At 43.5% G+C, this 26,776-nt stretch overlaps 1 pseudogene; it reads left to right on the top strand.

Annotated features, from left to right (window-relative positions):
- Positions 1–2,438: 2,438 nt before the first annotated feature.
- LOC124509893 (transmembrane protein 65-like) lies at positions 2,439–26,776 on the top strand (annotated as a pseudogene).

Raw genomic sequence — 26,776 nt, forward strand, 5'->3', positions numbered from 1 at the left:
CAGGAGGCCCCAGCTGGGGGTCGGCTCCAGCCAACAGTGATGCAGCAGCAGGAGAAACAGATGTTAGTCCTGCCATAATACCTGCACCTCTCAGCCCCATGGAGAGGATAAGAGGCATGGAGCCCATTCTGGCATACCCCAGTGAACTTGTTGGTGATGGATATCTCTGGGGAAGGGTTGACCCATCCCTGCCTCTGGTGGGAAAACCTCTGAAAATGGCTCCCAAGGTCACATCCTGATCCCTGGTATCCAGGAGGTGTGGGCCACCCCTTCCGCAAAGATGCAGAATGGCACAGATGACCTTAGGATAGGGAGACGATGCAGATAGCCCCAGCATGGCCTCAGGAGCCTCCATAAAGTCAGAGTTTTCTCCAGTTTAAGAGACTCAGAAGGATGCCAAACCTGAGAAAGGCAAGGGGAGTGGGGGGCCAGAGCGAGGCCAGAGCAAGGCCTGCAATAGCCTTGGCCAGCAGCCAGCAAGGACCTGGACCTTCAGTCCTACAACAACAGGAGCTGATTTCTGCCAACACCTGAACAGGCCTACAGGCAGGGTTTCCCCAGACCTCCAGATAAAGCCCAGCCTGGTTATACCTTGACACTGACCTTGTGAAATCCTGGCATGGAACCTACCCAAGCCTGCCTGAATTTCCCATCTGCAGAAATGAGAGCTGATGGGTTGTTTTAAACCAATAAACTGGGGTCATCTCTTATGCAGCATGTAGGCTAACACGCTGCCCTAGTTTCCTGCTGACCCCAGCCTGCCTGTGTGAGCTCTCACTTGGTGAGCAAGAGCTTCAGTCCCACGTGAATTTTGTCACACCAGCAAGCAAAGTAGTGGAAGGTCTGGATGGACATGACCAGGTGGGTCTTCAGGGCAAGTGTGTAGGCAGCATCTGCATCCAGAACCTTGATGGTGGCCAGCTCTTCCTTATGCTCTTCCATGAGGTCCGCCAATGAGGTCAAGGGGTGGGGGAGGGGAGGGAGATTGGCTCAGGATGTGACCAGCCTTGCCTATTCTCTCAGGACCCTTCGTCAATGAAAAAGGGGCTCTGGCCTGCACAGCTAGCTCTGCCACACTCAGATGTGCTGACCTCAGTTTCCTGATCTATGAAATGGGACAGTAAGGTTTACTTTGCTGGATGGCTATGAGGATGATGCCCTTCTGTCCCTCTCTCCTCTCCTCTCTTTTACTTTCTTCCTTTGTAAAATATGGATGGAGTAACTATTTTAGAACACACATGATTCTGCAAATCAGTCCCTCTGTCTCTGTAATAAGGAGGTCACCATCCAAAAAGGCCACCCTCTGTGTCTCTGGACAGCCTTGACCAGGGGACAGCAGGTCCAGCTTCAAGCACCAGCAGATCCAGTGGAGTGTGCACCCAAGGATGGCATCTGTGGGGAGGTAGAGGGGGGATGATGGGAGAGATTCAAGGGAAAGTTCGTCTACACAGGCCTCCTGAAGTGTGAGCTCTATGAAATCCAGTTGCCCTCCTGTGATTCTGGTGGGTGTGCTTCTGTGGACAGCATGGGAATTAGGACTGTGCCCCCTTCTCTGATATAATGGAGCCCAAAAAGCTGAGTGCCCAGGGGACAGGGTGTCCAGAGGAAGGTGGAGGCCACAGACACAGAGCGGCTCTCAAACCTGTACATGGGGGAGCTCTGGCCCAGAGATAAGTCTGGGACAAAAGACTGCTGACCAGCTCCTCTCTGCATTCAGCCATGGAATGGCCTAAACACCCCAAGTACACACTCACACTCCCTGGGAAACCAACCTTAATTCCTGCCCACTCTACACCAATAACATATCCCTCCAGTGTCCTGATAGCATCCTCTACCTTTCTTCAAACCTTGCATGACTGTTACAGATATTCACTTAGTTGAGCATTCCAGTACTATTTGCCTCTCCCTGAGGCCTGGGACAGGATTTGGTCCCCTGCTCCCTACTGACCTGCTACACCCACTGGGCACACAGTCAGTATGTCGCATAAGGCTTGTGAGTGAAACTGTGGGCTGGACACAGACACAAGCAATCTAGTGCCATAGCCACACGGTTACCTCAGACACAGTGACACACCCAGGTAATTTTCTAGTTAAGAATAGCAAAGGTGTAAATCACTTTTTGAGAAGCTTTGTAGACCAAATAAGAAAAACACCATGTTGTGGCACTTCAAAGACTAGGGTTCTATCATCTAGAAAAACAGATGTGTCACAGGTATAAATCTGTATTATAAACAAGCCAAAGTTGGTCTTTGTGTATTGGCCTCTAGTTGTTCAAATCTTCACTGCAGGGTGAGACCTATCAGCTTAAATGCTTGCTGGATACCCATTTATGCCTCCAATTATTTTAAATGTAGCCCAAACAAGCAGACTTTAGCTATTTAAAGTCTTCTTGCTTTGCACCCCCCACTTGACAGCTATTAGCGTTGGAGAGATGGACTATGCACTTACAGCTGCTGCCTTCCCAGCCCTCTGACCCAAAGATCCCTGCTCTGCTGCTGAGCAACATTGCCAGGACTCGGGAGCCCGCCCTCTCTGATCACCCAACCTCCAAAAGTTCCTTTGCACCCTTCCCATTTTGAGTAGAGACCGCCCCACTACAGTCTCTGGAGGGTCTCCCACTAAGGGGATGTCGCCTCCTGAAGCCTGTTGCATGTTTCTACTTCTCATAGTCCTATCTTTTCCCTCGATCAGCCCCAAATACCTCCAATTCTTCCAGACGATGTCACCTGCACATGATGTGGCCATGTCATAAAGCCCTGAAGTAACTATCACCTGAGCATGCCATTTGGGAGGCTCAATGAGAACTGAGTAGGATTGTTCACTGTCAACTTTGTTGAGCTGTACCTCTGCCTCCAGCATCCTGTCTACAGAAAGCACCAGGGGGGGAAGGCAGTGAAGCAACTACCATCATCCCAGAGGTCCTCAAGACAGCCATGAGGAAGGGCAAGTGTGGGGTGCCACACAGGTTCAGCCTCACTCCCATCAACCTGGGCCACCACCAGATGCTTGTCTGTGGACCTAAGGAAGTATCTAAACAAAAGGTGACAGCTTCCTACAGACTCTGCCACCAGCTCTTGGTGGCCCCTCTCTGGCAGCTGTGGACACTGGCCTCTAGGTTCCTGAGAGGCTCTATCTTCTCCCTCAATGGTTCTTGGGGCCTGTCTATTGACTTTCTCTAACACTCTTTTCTGGATATTTCTTCCTAGCATCTCCCACAATTGCATAATGTCTCAACCCTCTAATGTATTCTGTATTCCATAATATGTATCCATGGTGGTCTAGTTTCCTCATTGAACCAGGGTCTGCTCCCTTCTGAGCCAGCAATGGGCGAACCTCCACCATGGGGACTGGGAGGTTGAATGAGGCAGCAAGACCAGCACCCTGCTTGTTACCACAGGCATGGTACACCCTCCCTGCCCAAGGGCCCAGCACCCAGGCAACCCTGTCCAGACAGCTTCCCTTCTGGGATTCCCCAAACAGGCCTCAAGGTGGTAGCAGCTCATGTTTCTGCCTGAGGATCCCCTTGTTTGTGTCCCCACACCCAGTCTACCCCTTTGTCAATTATTTTCTTTAAACTCCCTTCAACTGACCCATTTGAGCGTGCTATTTTCTGCAGCCCCTGAGGGATGCTATAGGTAGGGAAAAATGGAAAACTGAGTATGCACCCGTAGGAGTAAGTGTTGTTTCAGGTAGGTGTTTGTGTTTGTGTGTGTGTGTGTGTGTGTGCGCGTGAATACGATATGCGCATACTGGGTCATGACATAGAAAGGTCAAGGTCCAGAAAGTCTGACAAACATGGGATTCAAGGAAGAGTTCCCAACAGTGCGGTGTCACATATTCAAGAAGGGAACACCCATGCTGAGATTACTGTTGACACGTGGAAGGGGAAGGAATGGCTTCATTTCTTCCATGGGGATGTTAGCTCTGGTCCCAGTCTCTGAAGCAGGCTCCAGACCTTTGGAATCCTCCCTCCTCCCAGCTCCAGCTCCCCTCTGGGCCATTCCTGTGGAAGGAGTGTAAACTGACTACAACCATTCTGTGTGCAAGTAGAGGCTCCCTAAGCCAGGATTCCAGACAACAGGTGGAGTAGATGAAAGAGGAGGCCTTGGAGGGGGAAGGTGGAGGGAGAGCAGGAGGGAGTGCAGGAAGTGTACTCACACATCCGTCTGTTGGGTTGACGATCTCCTAGGTCTTGGCACCTCAAACACATCCCCAATGAAGAGCTGTGGGCATCTGGAGGGTCAGCTTTTTCACCACCTTTTCCACCTGGGAAGGGAATTTTGCACAGATTCAGTGCAGTGTGGAGTCTTCACAAGGTGCATTAGTGACAGATATGAACCTACAGAGAGACACAGGAAACACAGATAACCACTCATGCACACACGTGCATACACACACACACACACAGCCAAGGGGCCAGGGCTCAAGACCCCTTGGCCTTGTCAGGTCTCTTTAGCCAAATCCAAACCTGCTGCCCTCCTTATCCCAGGGAGCTATTATGTAGGCAGTGGTGGCAGCTGAACAATAAGAAGTGATGATGAGCATGGAATCTGAGGTCAGGCTGCTTGGGCTGCAACCCCTGTCCCGCCACTTACCCGCTGTGTGATCTCAGACTGGTTGCCATGCATCTGCAAGTAGGAAGTGCCAGTTGGCAGACAGACACTTGTGAGTCACCAGACATGACACCAACTCCATCGCTCACTTCCCTGTAGACCTGAAATTCCAGACTTAATGGCATCCTCTGAAACACCATTTGTCTCCTGAAATCTGTTCATCAGTCATCTGACCACAATCCTAAGGACAACCTGGTATCCATCCCGGCCACCTACACTTTCTTCATCTGCTTTTGATCCAAACTATCCCAAATTTAATTCTTATGACAGCTCGTAGCCTTCCAAGATACCTCAGGATGACTTTTCAAGAGTTTCTTTTAAAAATATGCTTGCAGGGTTGCTTGGGTGATCTCAAGATTCATGAGTTCGTGCCCTGCATTGGGCTCTCCACGGTCCACACAGAATCTACTTCAGATACTCTGCCACCTGCCTCTTTTTCCCTCCCCACATACTCTCTCTCTAAAAATTGAATAAAATATTTAAAAATTAAAAATAAGTTTGCAATTATACCATCACACTTCCATATATGGAAGTTGAATGTATAAGATCACTTGTTTCCCTTATTGGGAAAATGTTCTCAATTACTCATTCTCTGTCTCTTTCTCTCCTTCTCTTTCCATATAGCTACCTCCCTCTCTCCCTTTCTCTCTTTCTTTTGACATTTCAACAAAAAGAATTTAATGCATGCAGTTGGTTGCACAGGTGATGAAAGAGCTGAGAAGCTATGAGTCAAACCAGAGATTGATAACAGCAGGAAGCCCCTGCCATTACTAGACTAAAAGGACAAATGGAGGAAGTGGTAGTCCCAGAACTAGGGTTTAGGGTCCGCCAGCAAAACTAAAATACTGGACGGGTGATCTGGCAGAGGCTGGAGCCACAGCTGTGAGGAGGCAACTGCTTGGAAAAAACACCATAGGACACAGAGGGTAGGAAGTACTCTGTAAATGCCACTGGTTAATATCCTACTCTCATATCTTTGGGGGTCATAATTTGTCCCATAGACAACAATTTCCTCTGTTGCATTTGCCTAACTGTGCTGGCAGCCTCAGGCTATCAAGGTTACTAGGGAGAGTTTGGGACATTGAAGGTGGGCTCTTGAGTGCCCTGGATTCTGGGATGCTCAGTTTTTCCCCATGTGTCATTGAGATCACAGATGTGAGTGTTTGAGAGGTCTGCAGGGCCCAGCCCACGTGGAGGGGCCCAGGACTCGCATAGTCAATGATGCACTCGCTCTCTTTGTTGTCCCCTTGTGGCTTCCTCACTAATAGTTGGATGAAGTCCCCAAATGTCGTTGCCACATAAACATCCTCATTTTCTAATTCCAGTCCATCACACATCTCCTTCATTTCCTCAACCAGTCTGGAGAAAAGAAGATGGGAAAGTGGGTGCATGGAAGAGGCTTGGCAGACCTGCATCATTCTAGCGGCAGAGGTTATGGTGCCAAACATTTACCCAGAAGGAAACTTCATCTCAACATCCAAACTGTCGGAGTTAATCTTGAACTGGGGTTAAGAGCCCAGTCCATGGATTCACAAGGCCCTAGTTTCAACCTATGGCTCCGCTAGTTACTAATACATGACCTTGCATAAGTGGAAAACTCTGAGCCTTAGTTTCTTCACCTGCAAAACTGCAATAATAGCTCCTCTACTACTTTCTGATAAGTAAATGAGATAATCTACATTTTGAGAATAATCAATAGATTAAGAATAGTCACTGAGGGGCGCCTGGGTGGCGCAGTCGGTTAAGCGTCCGACTTCAGCCAGGTCACGATCTCGCGGTCTGTGAGTTCGAGCCCCGCGTCAGGCTCTGGGCTGATGGCTCAGAGCCTGGAGCCTGTTTCCGATTCTATGTCTCCCTCTCTCTCTGCCCCTCCCCCGTTCATGCTCTGTCTCTCTCTGTCCCAAAAATAAATAAAAACGTTGAAAAAAAAATTTTTTAAATAAAAAAAAAAGAATAGTCACTAAAAGATATGTTAAAAGAATGAAAAGGTTGACACTCCTCAGCGGCTCAGGAGGTTAAGTGTTCAACTCTTGATTTGGGCTCACGTCATGATCCCAGGGTCATGGCATAGAGCGCCACACTGAGTTCTGCACTGAACGTGGAGCCTGCTTAAAATTCTGTCTGTTTCTCCCCCTCTGCCCCTCTCCCCCAATCTCTCATTCTCTCACTCTCTAAATAATAATAATAATGATAATAATAATAACAATAATAATAAAAAGAATGAAAAGGCAAACCACAGATTGGGGGAAAATATTTCCAAACAAAATATCTAATAAAGGAGTTTCACTCAGAATATATAAAGATGTCTCAACTTTCAATACTAAGAAAAAAACAAACAATCCAAGTGAAAATGGGCAAAAGATTGAACAGATCCTTCGCCAGAGAAGAAATGCAGATGGAAAAAGCATATGAAAATATGTTCAACATCACAAGGTATTAAGGAAATGCAAATTAAAATGACAATGGGATATGTCTACACAATTACCAGAATATCTAAAATTAAAGTCTGACCATATGTATCACTGGTAAAGATACAGAGCAACTGATCTCTCACACACTGCTGGTGGGATTGTTTAAAATGGTACTTTGGAAACCATGCTGGAGAGCAGTTTGGCAGTTTCCTAAAAATTAAACATTTACTTCCCATTTCACTCCCAGATATTTACTCAAGAGACGTAAAAACCTACCTACAGAAAGAAAATGGTAGAGTAGGAAGCTCCAAAGATCCATTCCTCCACCGAAACAGGTATTGAACTGGCATAATTGTCTGAATCAAATGTTATGGAACTCTATGAGTTAATCAAACATTTGCAACACCCAGGGAAGAAGATGATGAAGAGGCTGGTAAATGTTAGCAAATTTCAGCATTTCAGTTACTCCCCATCCTCCTGGTAGGAGGCATTGGGGGAAGCCGATCTTGTTCCTGGTACAGCTTTCTGGAGCCAGGGTGGGCAGTAAGGACCTTCCCCACCCTACATCTAGATTGTGTGTTCTTAGGGCCGATGCTCCTTTTGATCACTGAGGGGCCAGGACAAAAACTGGCAGCCACAGTTTTAACCCTCAAAGACTGAAGCAGCTCCCAGGAGATTTAAAAAGGCAGTACTTTCCCCCTGTTCTTTTGGGAGTCAGACATTTAAGAAAATTGTTTTTAGGCCACTGGCTGATCACAGAGGTAATAGAAAATAAATTTTAATTACTACATACAATGAGGAATAGACACTTTACAAAAAAAAGAAAAGAAAAGAAAAGAAATAAAAAGTTTGGAAAAGTCACAAATGGATAAATTCAACCCTTCACAAGCAAGACTTAGCAATCACTGAAGGCTGAGAGGATTACTTTTTCAGAATTACATAACACTCAAAATGTCCAGTTTTGAACAAAAAATAGTAAAACATACAAAGAAACAGGCAAATACAGCTGATTTACAGGAAAAATATAAGAATTTAGAAACAATCATCCTCTAGGAAGACTAAATATTAGACTTATTTGTCAAAGATGCTAAATCAACTCTCTTAAAGATGTACAATGAATTTAAAGGAAACCTTGGACAAAGAACTAAAGGGAATAAGGAAAATGATGTAAGAAAAACATGAGAATACCAATAAAGACATAGGAATTTTAATAATAAACCAAACAAATTCTCAAGCTGAGTACAATAGCTACAACTAAACACTCAGTAGAGAGGTTCAGTATCAGATTTGAGCAAGCAGAAGAAAGGATTGGTGAACTTGAAATTATCCAGTCTGAAGAGAAGAAGGAAAAAAAGGATGAATAAAAATGAACAGTCTGTGGGACATCATCAAAGTCATCAACATTCTCATTTTAGGAGTTCCAAAGAAGAGGAGAGATAGAAAGGGCAGATAAAATATTTGAAGAAATCACGTTCCAAAAGTTCTCAAGTCTGAGGAAATACATGAATGTATACATCCAAGAAGATTAATCAATTCCAAGGAGGATAAACTCAAAGAGATTTACACCATGACACATTTTACAGTCAACTTGTTGAAACCCAAAGAAGGAATTTAGAAAGCAGGAAGAGAAAACTAATTCATCACCTACAAACGATCCTCCCTAAAATGAAGAGCTGATTTCCCTTGGGGTGCCTGGGTGGCTCAGACGCTTGAGCACTGAGTTTGGCCCAGGTCAGGATCTCATGGCTGTGGATTTGAGCCTCATATCAGGCTCTGCATTGACAGTGTAGAGCCTGCTTGAGATTCTGTCTCTTTCCCTCTCTCTCTGCCCCTCTCCCACTACGTTTCTCTCAAAAATAAAAATTTAAGAACATTTAAAAAGTTATTAATACAAAAAAGGAGCACTGAAGAGAATTTCTTGGGCTAAAATGAAAGGACACTAAAGAGTATAACTCCAAGTCATAAGAAAAAAAGGTAAGGTTACCATAAGAACACTGGTAAAGGTAACCACAGGGGTAAATATGAAAGCCAGTATTAGTGTACTTTTTGTATTGTTTGCAACTTCTCTCTTTTTCCTATATAATAGCCAAATGCAGAACACAATGATTTTAAATCAATATTAATGGCTATGAAATGCATAAAGATTAATCTGTGACAATACTAGTTGGGGTAGGGATAGAGACATACAGGATCAGAGTATACACTATTGAAACTAAATCAGCAAATCAGCATTGTGTAAATTACACTGTTATATGTTAATTGTAATCTCTAAGGTCATTAAGAAATAACTTTTAAAAAGGGAATCAAAGTGGTATAGTACCCAGAAAAGGGAGGGCAGTAATAAAGAAACTGAGGAACAGAAAGCATAAAAGATGTACTAAAAACAAACAGATAGGGGCGCCTGGGTGGCTCAGTCGGTTAAGCGTCCGACTTTGGCTCAGGTCATGATCTCACGGTCTGTGAGTTCGAGCCCTGCGTCAGATTCTGTGCTGACAGCTCAGAGCCTGGAGCCTGTTTCAGATTCTGTGTCTCCCTCTCTCTCTGCCTTTCCCCTATTCACGCTCTGTCTCTCTCTGTCTCAAAAATAAATAGATGTTAAAAAAATTAAAAAAAAATAGATAAAGAGAAGTAAATCCTTCTTTGTTAGCAAACTTGTTAAATGAAAATAACTCTCCTATTAAAACGTAAATTGAAATGTGGGATAAAATACATCCTCCATCCAGATGCTAGACATTCACTTTAGATGTAAGTACACACAACAAATTGAAAGTAAAAAGGTGGAAAATGTATCTCATGCAAAGAGTAACCAAAAGACAGCTGGGTTTCTATATTACTTTCAGAAAAAATAGGCTTTAGTGGCGCCTGGGTGGCTCAGTCTGTTGAGCATCTGACTTTGACTCAGGTCATGATCTTGGGATCCATGAGTTCGAGTCCCGCTCGGGCTCTTTGCTGACAGCTCGGAGCCTGGAGCCTGAAGCCTACTTCAGATTCTGTGTATCTCTCTCTCTGCCCCTCCCCCACTCATGCTCACACACTCTCTCTCTTTCTGTCAAAAATAAACATTAAATTATTTTTAAAAAGGAAAAAGAAAAAATAGACTTTAAATCAAAACATGTTATGAGAAACAGAGACTATTAATAAAAGGTTCAACACAACAAGAGGATATAACAGTTATAAACATACAGGCACCAACAACACAGCCCCCAAAATATATATAGCAAAACCTGAAGGAGAAATAGACTTCTACAATAGTAGTTGGAGACTAAAATGCCTAACTTTCAACAATGGATGCAACAACCAGAGAGGTGATAAATAAACAGAGAAATTAAACAATGCTATAAACCAATTGTATACATACAGAACCAACATATACAGAATACTGTACCCAAGAAGAGAAGAATTCACATTCTTCTCAAGAACACATGGAATGTTCTCCAGGATACTATTTTTTAGGCTATACAATAAGTCTTTTTGCTGTGGGTTTTTTTTGTTGTTGTTGTTGTGTATTTTTCTGAGAGAGAGAGATAGTGTGCAAGCAGGGAAGGGGCAGAGAGAGAGACACAAACAGAATCTGTAGAAGGCTCCAGGCTCCGAGCTGTCAGCACAGGGCCCGAGCACAGGTGCTCAAAGCCACCGATCGAGTGATCATGACCTGAACCAAAGTGACATGCCTAACCAACTGAACCACCCAGGTTCCCCAGGCTACACAATAAGTCTTAATACATTTTTAAAAATTCCAAACTTATAAAACATCTTTTCTGATCTCAGTGTAACACAGCTAGAAATCAGTTGCCAAAGAAAAATTGGAAAATTCACAAATAGGTAGACATTGAATGGCGCACACTTAAATAACCAATGGGTGAAAGAAGAAATCACAAGGAAAATGAAAATGCCTTTAGTCAAAGACAAACAAAAACACAACATACCAAAACTCATGGGCTTAACAAAGGTAGTGCTGGGAAATCTGTATCTGTAAATGCATACACTGAAAAAGATCTCAAGTCAATACTGTAATTGTACATCTTAAGGAAGTTTTTAAAAGGGTAACCTAAACTCAAAACTAGTAGAAGGAAAGAAATAGTAAAGATTAGAGCAGATACAGATAAAAGAGAGAATAAAAGGACAATACAGAAAATCACTGAAACCAAAGTTGGTTCCTTGAAAAAAAAATCAACAAAACTGACAAACAGGACTGACCAAAAAAAGAAAAACAGAAAAATACTTAAATTACTAGAATCAGAAATGAAAGTGATTATACCAATTATACATAAATAAAAAGGATAAGAGAATACTGTGATAAATTATACACCAAAAATTTGATTACCTAGGTGAAATGGACAAATTGCTAGAAACATGCAATCAACATAAACTAACTCAAGAAGAAGTAAAAAATCTGAATAGACCCATAAATGGTAAAGAGATTAAATCAATAATCACAAAACCCCCAACAAAGAAAAGCCCAGGGCTGAATGACTTCACCAATCCTTCTCAAAATTATCCCCACCCCATAAAAACTGAAGAAGAATGAACATGTCCCGATTAATTCGATGAGGCCAAAAACACCCGGATACCAAAGCCAGAAAAAGACACTACAAGGAAAGAAAACTCCAGGCCAATATTCCTGATGAATAAAAATGCAAAAAACCTCATAAAATACTAGCAAGCTGAATTCACTGTGAACAAGTGGAATTCTCAGTTGCAAGGATGGTTTACTTTATGGTCAACGGGGCAAGGTTTCAGTTATACACGATGAACAATTTCTAGAGATCTAATGTACATCAGATTGACTGTAGTTAATAATATTGTATTGCGTACTAGAAATTTGCCAGAAGAGTAGCTCTCAGGAGCCCCTGGGTGACTAAGTCGATTAAGTGTCCGACTTCAGCTCAAGTCATATTCTCTCAGTTCATGAGTTCGAGTCCCACGTCGGGCTCAGAGCCTAGAGCCTGCTTCAGATTCATTTCCCTCTCTCTCTACCCCTCTCCTACTTATGCTCTGTCTCTCTTTGTGTCTCAAAAATAAATAAATGTTAAAAAAAATTAAAAAAGGGTAGTTCTCAGATGTTCTCACTGCCAAAAAATAAAAGTAACTATGTAAGATGGACATGTTAATTGGTTTGATTGTAATAATCATTTAAGTATATATATATATATATCACATAACTATATATGTATATATATATCTCAAAGTATACTATTTTATACCATAAATATTTACGTTTTATTAAATAAAGTAAAAATAATAAAATGACTTTTAAGCTATGAAGCAAGAAAAGGCAGTAATGGAGGAAGAAAGGCTTATTTGCTCACGTAAGAAGCACAACTGGGTTCTGTCCTCAGTGCCTCTTGCATGGTCAGAGAAAATTATCCCCAGGTTTTTGATTTAAGGCAGAAATCAGTTAGCTACAGCCTATTTTTATAAATAAAGTTTGATTGGAACACACACATGCAAATATTTAACATCCTCCCCCCCCTGCAAAACAAAAACAAAAACAAAACAAAACAAAACAAAAAAACCCGGCATAAAAGCAAACACCACAGTGTTTCAGGGTATAAAAGCAATATGTGAAAATCAGTAGCATTTCTATATGGTAGAAATGAACACTACAAAAATGAAATTAAGGAAACAATTTCACTTACAATCATATCAAAAGGAATAAAATAGCAATAAAGTACCAAGGAGACAACAGAGTTGTGCACTGATAACTGTAATGTATTGCTGAAGAAAATTTTAAAAGGCCTGAATAAAATGAAAAAAATCTTCATTTCCCTCAATTAGAAGATTTTATATTGTTCAGATGAACCACTACGCAAAGTGATCTTCAGTTTCAACGATACCTCTATTAAAATCCGAACGTTTGCTGGTTTTCTTTTGTTTTCCTTTGTTTTGTTTTTACCTACCCAGGCCCCCACTGATCCCCCAAGACAGCTCACAGAACTCATGATATAGTCATACTTGTCGCTAAGATTTATTACACGGAAAGGAAATAAGGGAAAAATAACAAAAGAAGTAGGCATAAGATCAAAGCCAGGAGGAAGCCAGATGCAAGGTGCCAAGGACTGTCTCCCAGTGGAGTCACAAAGGCCTTGCTTACTTCTTCCAGCAATGAATTGTGACAACACAGGTCTTTACACCGTGTCCCCAGAGACTCAGCACCTTAAGGTACCTTCTAGCCATCTAGATACCCGCTGCCTTGTACTTACCAAAACGACTCCCCAATGCAAGGCAAGTGCTCAGCATAAGTCAAGTGGATTGTGTGATTTAGAGGCGATTGATTGTAGACTTCCAAATTTTGGTTCAGCATGTAAAGAGTTTGGAGGTCATCACTCCCATTCTCACAAGAAGAAAAAAAAAACTTGAAATCAAAACTCTTCTAGGATCCACAAGAGAATTGAGGTCACAGGGAAGAATGCTGCCCCCAACACTGGAGTGGCACACAGAGAGAAACACAACTTACTTGAGCAGAAAGGCACAAGTAGAAGTTGCTGACAGGGACACTTTAAACCGTAATTCAAGAATTGTTGGAGGCACCATGTGAACTAACTGGGAATTAAAATTTTTGAGAACAAAATAAAAGTAAGTTGAGAACTAGTTGATAATTAAAAACTCCTGGGGATCTGGTCTTATGGGGGACCCACGCTTTTGTGAGTTTTACCTCCAGGAGTCGCAAATCAGGTTCTCATGTGAAAGATGGGAGGAAAATTCCTTAGTGCTTCTGGCAGGAGGAGGGGAAAGTAACCATTCTGAAATACCCCCCACAACATTATGCTCTTAACAAAGCCTGCCCTCAAGAGAAACTATTTTATTGGAAGTTAACAAACCTGAGGGAAGGGTAATACCTATCTGTGGCCCTCTCCACACTTCCTGAAACCCCAGAATAGATAACTGAAATAAAGATACTTGTGAAGGTCATATCCCAGGGGTACAGGCTAACTAAAAGACTGAGACCTAATCATACAACTATCCAAGGTTTCCTTTCCCACCACATCTTAACACTGTATCAAAGGTACTTCTGCAAAATAATAGGGGGTTATTGTGAAAAGAAGGAAGCTTCTCTTCAGTTAGTCTCTAGGAAGACCCAAAGACAACAGGGAACACAAAAATAAAAATGCCCCCACAGCATTCTGCTCTTAACAAGGCCTGCCCTCAAGAGAAACTGTTTTTTTGGAAGGCAACAAATGTGAGCGAAGGGTAATACCCACCTCTGGCCCTCTATACCTTCCCTGCAATACCAGAATAGACAACTGAAAGACACTTGTGAAGGTCATATCCCAGGGGTACAGGCTCACTGAAAGACTGAGACCTAATCATACAACTACCCAAGGTTTCCTTTCCTACCACATCTTAACACTGTATGAAGAGCACTCGTGCAAAATAATAGGTGGTTATTGTGAAAAGAAGGCAGCTTCTCTTTAATTAGTCTCTAAGAAAACCCAAAGACAACAGAGAACACCAAAACAAAGATGCTGACAACAGAGAACACAAAAACAAATATGCTAGAAATTTTATTCTTTGACACCTACAGCTATAACACAGCCTAACCCCTAACCAGATAAACATAAAACTTCACACTAAAGGCCTATGTACTCTAGTTTCTATTACTCAATATTGTACAACCACCTTTCAACAGAAAAATACAAGCCATGCTAAAAGTAAAAATAAACAGAACGGACCAAGAAAGGATAAGACCTAGACTCAGATATGGCACATTTTGGGAATATTATATGGGGGAGTTAAAGATTAATATATGCAATATGATAAGGGCTTTAATGGGAAAAGTGGACAATGTGCAAGAAAGCAGTAGCAATGTAAGCAGGGAGATGGAACCTTTAAGAAATAATTAAAAGGAAATGCTAGAAATAAAAAGTATAGTAACAAATGAGGTATGCCTTTAAGGGTTCATCAGTAGACTGGACAGAAGGAAGAAAAGAATCAGTAAGTGTGAAGGCAAGTCAACAGGAACTTCTAAAACCAAAACACAAAATGAAGAATGAATGAAAAAGAGCAGAATGTCCAAAACTGTAAGACAATTACTAAAGGAATTAATTATATAAATTATATATATAAATTTATATATAAATATAATTAGAATATTGGAAGGAAAGGCGAGACAGGAATCACAGAAATATTTGAATTAATAATTGCTGAGACTTTTCCAAAATCAAAGAGAGACACTAAATCACAGATACAGGAAGCTCAAGAAACACTAAATACTTTTTTTTAAACTCAATATATGCATAAGCACATCATATTCAAAGTGTAGAAAATCAAAGATAAAGAGAAACTCTGGTAAGAAATGAGAGGAAGAAGTGTCTTACTTATAGAAGAACAGGGTGATATTTACATTGGACTTCTCTTCAGAAACCATACCAGTAAGAGAATGGAGTGAACTATCTAGCATATTGAAAGAAGTTAACATAGAATTCTGTATCAAGAAAAAAATATTCTTTTTTTTAGATGTTTATTTATTTATTTTGAGACAAAGAGTGCACACATATGAGCAGGGGAGATGCAGAGAGAGAGAGGGAGAGAGAGAATCCCAAGCAGTCTCTGCACTATCAGTGTGAAGGCAGACATGGGGCTAAGTCCCATGAAACCATGACATCATGGTCTGAATCAAAATCAAGAGTCAGACGCTTAACCGAGTCACCAGGCACGTTGACAGCAAAATTATTCTTAAAAAGAGAAAGAAGGGGTAAGTGAGTGGCTCAGTCAGTTAAGCTTCTGACTCTTGGTTTTGGCTCAGGTCATGATCTCATGCTTAGGAAGACTGAGCCCTGCAATGGGCTCTCTGCTGTCAGCATGGAGCCTGCTTTGGGATATTCTCTCTCTCTCTCTCTCTCTCTCTCTCTGTCCCTGGCCAGTTCTTGCTCTGTCTCTCTCTCAAAATAAAAATTAAAAAAAAACTTTAAAAATGCTTTTAAGTGAAATAAAAATAAAGACTTTCTCAGAAGAACAAAAACTGAGGAAATTTGTTGACATTACTTGCTTTGTCTCGGAGCCCCTCACACCCTCACGACGATACACACAGATATACCAGATATACAGGGGGGAATAAATATACATAAATGTGTGTGTGTGTGTGTGTGTGTGTATACATATACATATATACATATAGATAGATACACATGGGTATATATACAGAGTGATGATAGCTATAGATCTATTTTCTTCTCTGTCATCTGGGAGAGCCAAGAAACAATAATACATGAGTAGAGAGGAGCACACTTTTCACCCATATCTTGGTTTCTAATTCCATTCTCCAATAAAAGAAAGCAAGGATCCTAGGAGAAATGCCTGATTCCAGGGCTATGGCAGGGAATATACAAGAACATCTTGTAGTGCCACAAAGAAAGAAGAGCTTGGAAAAGGATGGGGGACATGTCAAAGGTATACAAGACACAACTGAAAGAGCTTGCACTAGACAAAGCTTAAACAATCTGAGGGGGGAAATCAGTAAATTAATATTGGATTTAACCCAAGAATAAGATATATTTAGAGCTCCATACTGATATAAATAAATGACTGAATAAATAAATAAATGGGAGAAAAGAGACAACTCTCCATGTAGGAAATTTTTAAATAATGTAGGTAAATACTCTGTTTTCAGGAGCCTTGAACATGGGCTGCAGAGAGTAGCTTCCTTCCAAAGAATACAGTATGGAAATGTGAGGAAAAGAGTTCATGGTAGAGACACTGACAAGCATGAACTCAGCCAGGTGATTATGGTCACCATCAACAGTGATACATCGTGTTGATAGCATGCTCCCTTGATATGTGAGGAGAATGACACTTCATCTCTGTATTTTCTCAAACCCATACCCCTTATTAATTATGAGGGAACACATCAGATAAATCTCCACTGAGGGATAGTTTTAAAGGGGGCCAAGATGGCTGAACAGCATGGATGTTCTCAGCTTCTGAAACGCAGCTACATCATCTCCAAACCATTTTGCATACCTAGGAAATTGATCTGAGGATTGACATTAACAATCTGCATAACTTGGCCTCAGAATTCAGCAGGTATGTTCTCTGGAGAGGTGAACTGGGAGAGGGAAGCCATGGAGGGTAGGGAGCTGTTTTTGCAGCAAGAGGACAGAGAAGGGGGGGAGGGTGTGGTACAAAGGGAGAGTACAGGAAAAGCACTCCCCTCAAAAGTACCTGGACAGAAAGAGAAAGAGTAGAAACAGTCACAATGGACTGAACAAGAAATCTGTTCCCCAAAACAACTGACAGTGATAAAGGAGATGGTTTGAATACCATTAGGACTCTATAAACAGGGGAGTGCAAAGTCAGAAATTCTGGAGCTCAATACCAGATGGCTCTCTGGTGAGGAAGCAAGGCAAATCCTCAGAAGCACGCAGTGAGATCCAAGGGGTGCATAGGTCACATGGGGAGAAGCCCTTCCCCTGCATGGAGGTCATTTTTTATTTTATTTTTTGAAGGTTTGATTTTTTAATTTTTTAATATTTATTAATATAATTTATTGTCAAATTGGTTTCCATACTACACCCAGTGCTCATCCCAGCAAGTGCCCTCCTGCCTGCCAATCACCCACTTTCCCCACTCCCCCACATCCCCATCTACCCTTAGTATGTTCTCAGTCCTTAAGAGTCTCATATGGTCTTCCTCCCTTCCTCTCTGTAACTTTTTTTCCACTTCCCCTCCCCCATGTTCTTCTGTAAAGTTTCTCAAGATCCATATATGAGTGAAAACATATGGTATCTGTCTTTCTTTACCTGGCTTATTTCACTTAGCAAAATACCCTCTAGTTTCATCCACATTGCTGCAAGTGGCCAGATTTAATTCTTTCTCACTTCCAAGTCATTTTCCATTGTATATAAAAACCACATCTTCTTTGTCCATTCACCAGTGGTTGGACTAGGATCTTTCCATAATATGGCTATTGTTGAAAGTGCTGCTATAAACATTGGGGTACAAGTGCCCCTATGCATTAGCACTCCTGTATCCTTTGGGCAGATTCCTAGCAGTGTTATTGCTGGGCGATAGGGTAGTTCTATTTTTTTTTTTTTTTTAATTTTTTTTTTTAATTTTTTTTCAACGTTTATTTATTTTTGGGACAGAGAGAGACAGAGCATGAACGGGGGAGGGGCAGAGAGAGAGGGAGTCACAGAGTCGGAAACAGGCTCCAGGCTCTGAGCCATCAGCCCAGAGCCCGATGCGGGGCTCGAACTCACGGACCGCGAGATCGTGACCTGGCTGAAGTCGGACGCTTAACCGACTGCGCCACCCAGGCGCCCCGGTAGTTCTATTTTTAATTTTTGGACTCAACTCCACACTGTTTTCCAGAGTGACTGCACCAGTCTGCATTCCCACCAACAGTGCAAGAGAGTTCCCTTTTCTCCACGTCCTCACCAGTACCTATAGTGTACTGATCTGTCCCTTTTAGCCACCCTGACTGGCGTGAGATGACATCTCATTGTAGTTTTGATTTGTATTTCCCTGATGATGAGTGACGTTGAGATCTTTTCATGTGTCTGATGGTCATCAGTATGTCTTCGCTGAAAAAGTGTCCATTCATGTCTTCTGCCCACTTCTTCATTGGATTCTTTGTTTTTCGGGTGTGGAGTTTGGCGAGTTCTTTGGAGATACCAGATACTAGTCCTTTATCCAATATGTCATTTGCAAATATCTTTTCCCATTCCATCCTTTGCTTTTTAGTTTTGTTGATTGTTTCCTTTGTAGCGCAGAAGCTATTCATCTGGATGTGGTCCCAATAGTTCATTTTTGCTTTGAATCCCCTTGCCTTTGGAGATGTGTCAAGTAAGAAATTGCTATGGCTGAGGTCAAAGAGGGTTTTTTTTTTCCTGCTTTCTCCTCTAGAGTTTTGATGGTTTCCTGTCTCACATTCGGGTCCTTCATCCTTTTGGAGTTTATTTTTGTGAATGGTGTAAGAAAGTGGTCTAATTTCATTCTTCTACATGTTCCTCTCCAGTTCTCCCAGCACCATTTGTTAAAGAGACTGTCTTGCTCATTGGCTCCTCTTTCCTGCCTTGTCAAAGATTAGTTGGCATACATTTGTGGGTCCAATTTTGGGGTCTGTATTCTATTGGTCTATGTGTCTGTTTTTGTGCCAATATCATACTGTCTTGATGATTATAGCTTTATAATAGAGGCTAAAGTCTGGGATTGTGATGCCTCCCACTTTGGTTTTCTTCTTCAATATTACTTTGGCTATTCGGGGTCTTTTGTGGTTCCATACAAATATTAGGATTGTTTGTTCTAGCTTTGAGAAGAAATCTGGTGCAGCAAGGTCAGCCATGCAGTGTGCAGGAGGAAAAGGTGGTCCTTTAGATCACCAGGTTTAGAAAGAATGCGTGGCCTGGCAACTTGAGGGACAATAAGAAATGAAAATGAAATAGGTCACCTCAGCACAGAGCCCAACACTGGGCTCGAACCCAGGAGCTGTGAGATCATGACCTGAGCTGAAGTACATGCGTAACCACCGGAGCCAACCAGGTGCCCCTTAAAAACACGTTCTTTTTAGAAAAAAATGTTAACCTTCACCTGAGCTTTCAGCAATAGGTAATCACTGATTGTTGATCACCAGAGCAGATATAATAATGAAAAGAATATAATAAGGGGCAAAACTTAGCAGAGACCTGGAGGCAGCAAATGCTCTTAGAAAAGTGCCCCCATAGACTTGCTCTACTCACGATTGCTACAAACCCTCAATTTGCACAAAACATAGTGTCTTCAAAGATCAAGAAAGCAAAGCACAATACAATGAGGTAGGTGTTTCCTGGGTAAATTGGAGGGGGAGGAGTTGTCTACTTCCTTGTTTGGTTACTTCAGGCCCAATAAGGTGGAGGCACATTTCTGCCGATGTCTCCTGCATCTGCTCTCAGGGTATGGGGTCACCATGGGAAAGAAAGAAAGTGGGGGGAGATGAGTGGGGTTATTCTGGAGGTGGGGTTCCCAGTAGGTAACTACATACTTGACCACTGGCTGTCCTTCTGGCCCATTTTTGCTTGTATCATGTCCTCCTCATTTATATGGGTCCTATGAAGATACTTCTTTCAGATCGTGAGTGGCCAGCACAGAGGCATGGCCACTCTGAGGGACAAGGGATTTTGGAAGTGTTTCTTTTGTAAGCTCCAGGTCTAAGCTTGGATTGGCCAAGACAATTGAGACATTAGGTGCCTTCTTAAGGTGAGATCCTTAGTTGCAAGCAGGGCACAGCTGAGATCCCCTCTGCTGTGAACTGAGTTGTGTTGCCCACAAGCGCCTGTGTTGGAGCCCTAGCCCCCACTGGGAAGGTGTTAGGAGGCAGGGCCATGGAGAGGTGGTTAGGGTGGAGCCCATGGGATCAGCAGCCTTATGAAGTCAGTACACAGCTTGCTCTTTTGCTTTCTCTTTCTCAGCTGTGTGAGCTTTCCTCAGAACCCAAGCATGCCAGCATGCTGGCATCCTGGTCTCAGACTCTCAATATCCAGACAGTAGGACACCTTTTCCCCCAAGCCAGAAGACCCTACCTCTGTCAGGTCCTAGAGAAATAATTTAGCTAAAGGACAAGTGAGGTGAGACCACAGACCACACAGAAGCTGCATGGGTGGGCAGGAAAGTGCTTGTGCCTGACCTCTTCCCCCAGCTTTTGTGGGATGATGACTGTCTGACATCTTGTGTGGGCTACCATGGGGAGCTTTTCTGCTGCCTGCTGAGAAATATTGCAAGCCTCCAAGAAATCTTGCAGCAGGGTAGGGAGTGCACTGCTTCAGAGACCAGCCCCTTCACTGTCTGATGATCCCACAAATTAGAAAGGTCTTCCTTGTTCCAAGTCTTAGGTTCCAGGTACTCACCTGATGCACCAAGATCAGAATCACACTTTGGCAATTCCAAGTGTCAGGTGCTATCTCGAATCCCCAAAACCCTATGGCTCACATGATTACCCCTTACAGCCCTTGGTACAGATGACATATCCAAAGCATAAAATAGGTTAAAATTGATCCCAAGCTGTGTGGCTTGTAAATGACTGCCAGGCAGCCAGGTTTCTGGTGGTGCTCCCACTCTGCACTGGGGTGAGTACCAGATGACCAAGGACTCTTAGCTGCTTCCTCCCAGCAGGCCCATTTGGTTTTACTTCCCTCCTCTGCATAAGATGCAAAAGGGGCAACAGTAAACAGTGACCGTTAAACAAGAGAAGATATGTCAATTCTAGGCATGAAAACATATCCAGGGGAAAATGGGTGGCTCAGTCAGTTAAGCATCTGACTTCGGCTCAAGTCATGATCTCATGGTTCATAGGTTTGAGCCCCACATTGGGCTCTGTACTGACAGCACTGAGCCTGCTTTGAATCATCTGTCTTCCCTTCTCTCTGCCCCTCCCTCTCCCTCTCCCTTCTCCTCCCCCTCTTCCTCTCTCTCTCTCTCTGAAAACTAAACACACCAAAAATAAAAACACACCTAGTATTAGGAATCATGTATGTGCTGGCAAAGGAAAGTCATGTGTTGGGATCTGTGTGCTGTATGGAGACAGGACTCAAAGAGAACTTCAGATGTGTCACAGACCTGTATAGGAGAAATCACACCAGGTCAGCTGAACAGGCAAGTGAGACTTTATTCAAGACTCCTGCAACAGGGAAGAGAGAGAGAACTTTATTCTGAATACAAGATGGGTTTTACAGCCACAGGCAGGGAAAGGTAGTGGATGGAATATTACCCAAGACTGGGCCTCCTGGGTGGCTTCCAATGTCGGCTCAGGTCATGATCTCACAGTTCATGGATTCAAGCCCTGAGTCGGCTGTGTGCTGACATCTCAGAGCCTGGAGCCTGCTTCGGATTCTGACTCTCTCTCCCTCTGCCCTTCTCCAGGTCATGCTCTAACTCTCTTTCAATAAATAAATAAGTATTTGAAAAGTTAAAAGGAAAATGATCCAGGTCAACCTGAGGGGCATTTCCGTCACTGGCCTGTGTGTCAACTGGACCAAATACATCATCTTCATGCCCAAGGACCCTGACCTTCGGAAGGGATTTTATTCCAATATTCCCATTTCACCATCCAGGAGCTCTTTACAGAACAAAGAAGCTGTGGAAGCAGAGGGTAGTCTTCATTCTGTAGGTCGTCAAAGGCAGTCTAGGGTAGATAACTGTCACCACACACACACTTGCTGTGTGCCTGGATTTTCCCATGTCATTTATGGGGCATCACTCAGCTGTGCACTTCAGTGTTCATTGTATGGAGTGAATGAGCCGAGATGCTGCTTCTTTCTCTCTAAGCAATTTGCCTTCAGGAACTCCAGAGAAACAGAACCAATAGGAAATAGTCATCTATCTATCTATCATCTATCTATCTATCTATCTGTCCGTCCATCATCTATCTATTATCTATAACCTACCTTATCTAGCTTCCTATCACCTATCTATCACATATCTATCAATCTAGCTAGCTAGCTCTCATCCACCTGTCACCTATTTTTCTTATTCTATCTATCATCAATTATCTATCATCTTATCTATATATCTAGTATCTATCTATGTATATATTATCTATCTACCTATCTATCTATCTATCTATCATCTATCTATTGGAGAGATTCCTTTAAAATAATGCACTCTTGGGGCTGTGGAAGTTTGGTGAGTCCTACGGTTGAAGGGGAAGGCTTTCTGGCTGAGGTCTCAAGAGAAAGTTGCAGTTCAAATTGGAAGGCTTTCCACCATGGAACTGGGAAGAGCCAGTGTTGCAGATGGAACCCAAGGGTAGTCTGCTGGAGAGAGCCTCATGGCCTGTGAGAGTTTGGCCTTTTACACAGGCCTTCAACTGATTAGATGGGGTCCACCCACATTGGGAAGAACAGTGTGCTTGACTCAATGTCCACTGATTTCACTGATAATCTCATCTAAGTAACATTCGCATTGAAACATTCATAATGATGTTTGAATAATTATCTGGCCACTTGGCCCAGACAAGTTAAAAGCAGTCAACCACACTGTTTCCTAGAGCATGTCTGTTCCAATTGGAGCGACTTCTCCTTTGCTCCCTCTTGGCTTGGCATCCCTCTGGATCCATTTACTTTGGGGACCTTGTGAGCACACTGCATTATTGATATATTTTTCTGATTTTCCTCACCTTGATTTAGCTCCCATGCAATGAGTCCCCACAGCAGAGAATGGATTTTGCAAAAATGCAATCATGTAGAATGAAATCTGTTCCTCTGGCATGCAAGTATTCTCTTTATGGCCTGTCTCTGAGGCCACTGAAACGCTGGCCACATTTGGGATTTCCATGCCTCCCTCTCCCACCTCCTTGTCTGATGCACACAGTGATTTTCGTGCCTCGGTGACCCAACTTTTCTTGGCAGATTGACAATATTTTACTCATCTTTCTGCACTCTGAATGTCTGTGTTCCCACAAATTCATCCATTGAGATGATAACCCCCAAGGAGATGATGTTAGGAGGAAGGGGCTTTGAGAAATTAGTAGGTCATGAAAGTGAAGCCCTCATCAATGAGATTAGTGCCCACTTCAGAGAGGTTCCTGAGAGATCCCTTGTCCCTTCCACCGTGTGAAGACACAGCATGTAGACAGTCATCGGTACCTTGAAAGAGGGCTCTCAGAAGAACCTGACCATACCACAACCGGACATCACATTTCCAGCCTCCAGAACTCTAAGAAATAAGCTGATTTTGTTCCTAAGCTATGCAGTCTGTGGGCCAGGAACTGAATTGGTGCTCATGGCCACCTGAGATTTCTTCAGGGAGGAAGCCAGAAGTTTGTCCTGACAAGTACAAGGCTGTATGGCTCTGCAGAAGCTCATCATGAGCCCAGACCTCAGCCTTTCAGAAACGTTTGGCCACACCCTGGAGCCAAATGCTATGCCTGACCAGAACACTAACACACACCCTCAACTCACTCCTTTGGGAAGGTTAATCCCTACATGGCTGTTATTTCTGAGGCTATGTCCTCCAGTGGCTTGATCCTAACCCTACCCATGGTTTGGGCCCTCAGGGGCACACCCACTAGGTCTCCTCAAAAAACTGAATCAGGACCCATGCCAGGCACACAATGATTCAGTGAGAAGCCCAGAAGTTCTTCATGCCACGTCCAAGGCAATGATGGGCTAGTAAGTCTTTACTAGACATTGCAGAGGAGATACCAAAATAATACCAACACAATATTCATCAATCACAGTAAACCGAAGGGTGCTTGGGTGGCCCAGTTGGTTAAGTGTAGGACTCTTGATCTTGGCTCAGGTCATGAAATCAGTGTGTGTGAGATTGAGTCCCGTGTGGGGACAGCACAGAACCTGCATGGGATTCTGTGTCTCTGCCCCTCCCCTGCTCACACACACTCTCTCTCTCAGGTGTGACCAGACAGTTTGAAGGATGAAGCCCCAGGAAACAGCAGCCAGATACCTTGCTTGCAAGGTTCCCAGGAGCCCATTTAGGTGAGTGAAAGACCCTCTTCTGGGAAAGTGCCAGAACCTCGGGATATTTTGGAGACCTTGAGAAGAAAAGAGTTAACCCAAATCAGTGGGAACTGCAGGCAATGTCTGATGGCAAGTATCTGGCTTGGCCTCTGCCCTTGAGGAGCTGTTAGAAATTAATCTGAGATTCCATAGTATAAGATCCAGAAAAATGGGTTGAAAATAGCCTACATGATCAAGGGCTATCCTTGCTGCACTTATGTAAAGAACCAGGACAAGAATTGTGAAAATACACTTACTTTGCAAACAAATTAGTCTCACTTGCACCATAGTTGGAAGGGGAATAATTTAGGTTTTCGTAGTTGTGATTTCAGCATTTACCATGACCTGAGTAGTTGCAAATAGTTTTTTTGTGTACAGACTTTCCTACAGTTGCTGTAAAGAAAACCCTCAATTGACAGAGACAGAGGATGAGTGGACACAGTACCACGGTCCTCAGTCCCCAGAGGCAGGACGGGGATCACAGAAAATGGAATTCAAGTCATGACAGAGTGAGTTTGGAGACCATTAGCATGTATATTTGGGGTGGTTAACTTAAGAGAACAATGAAGATTCACCACACAGTTGTGTGGATGTTGGATTCTAAACCTGTTCGCTGTAAACTGTTTGCTGTAAACTATGTGAGGGCTGGATCCTTCCAGGCTCTTGCAACATCTCACAAAAAGTCTCCAAACCCATGTGTGCAGTTTTCTCCTATTTCTGATTTGGAATCACTGAGGTCTAAACTGGCCTTTTCCCAAAGCCATGCAGGCTGAGGTGGGACAACAGGAGGCCTCCAAACCAACATCTAGTAATTTCCACCTGCTGCCTTCAGAACTCAGAACTGGGGTTATAATCTGCCCCAATCTTTAACCTTTGTCCTTTTGTTTCCACGGAAACACCCCTTAACATCCTGATACAAACACAGTACACCCCAACTTTGGTGCACCTGCACCCCACCTCCTGAAATGAGACACAACCACAGGGCGCTGACCTCTTTGTAGGACTAAATAACCTGACTGATGACAAAGGAAACACCACGACTGCAGGGCAGGTCCAACCCTGTTTACACCACATCCCCCAGGGCCTGTGAGCCTCGGGTCACTGACCTCACCTCCAGTTTCTCAACTGGGACAGGAAGGCTGGGCCACAGGGGAGAGAGAGCCAGCCTCTGTGCTGAAAGAGGTCGCTCAAGAGGTTGTCGTGTGTCCTCCCTGCACTGCGGGATCCAAGATAGCCCCTGGGGGAGGAAGGGAGGAGGGCCAGGTGAGAGCCACCAGGTGATTGGACACCTGGTTAAGATCAATATGACAGGCTCTTGGTGATTGGGCAAGTGAGCAAGATATGTTGAGAACTTCCTCTTGATTGGATACAGGAGTGACACCAAGATGAGAGCCACCTGGTGATTGGACACAGGAGTGAGCCCACCCTGAGAGAGTAGGAGATAGAAACGGGAGGTCCACTGTAAGTGGGGAAGCGCTTATAGAAGAACTTGAACAAAGAGTCTGGGTCTTCTTAAGAATGTATATTAGGGGGAGTCAAGGTCCTTCTTCCCCAGCCTTGCCAGAAATTGCTCTCTGGGACTGCCACGGAGGCAGGGTGTGGGGTGGTGGGCGGTCCCTGCTCTTTGCTCCCTGTCACTGCTCCTCAGCCAGCCAGGTCCAGGCTGCTCTGCCTGCTGAGGAGCCTGACACCCTTGCAGGTTGAGGCCTGGTCAGGCCGCTGTGCCCACCCGCAGTCTTGGTGCTGCTGTGGGTGGGGGCTGCTGGTTCTAGCGGCCCCTGGTGGACCGCCCCAAGGAGCCCATGGAGGTGCTGAACACAGCACTGGGCATGCGTGCAACTTCATGTACAACCTGCACTCCACTGAGAGGAGCTGGATGCTCAAGGAGCTGCACCCCCTCCATTCCATTACCATCGCCCAGGAAAAATTGGAAGCGCCATCACCCACAACAGGATAACTGAGATAGGTATTCATCCACATTGCAATGTCTTTCATAGTGCTTGGCTTCTTGGATAATGCGATTACTATTGTTGCAGGCATATTGAGATGTCTATTGGAATTTTGGGGGAATATCAACTATGGCAGCTGCTGCTTTGGGAAATCTTGTGTCAGATTTATCTGGACTAGAATTTGCAGGCCCAGTTGAAGCTTTTGCTTCCAGATTAGGCTTGTCAGTTCCTGATTTTACACCAAAACAAGTGGACACGTGGCAAATACGTGTTAGTAGAAACATGGCAAAGCTGTTGGTGTGAGTATTCTAGGAATGTTTCCTTTGTTTCTCTTTGGAAGAGGTGAAGAAGATTAAAAACTGGAAAAGAAAAATTAA

The sequence above is a fragment of the Lynx rufus genome, unplaced genomic scaffold, assembly GCF_022079265.1.
Source record: "Lynx rufus isolate CCGP_SWC_20201006 ecotype Redwood Valley unplaced genomic scaffold, mLynRuf1.p SCAF_15, whole genome shotgun sequence".
Classification (NCBI taxonomy): domain Eukaryota; kingdom Metazoa; phylum Chordata; class Mammalia; order Carnivora; family Felidae; genus Lynx; species Lynx rufus.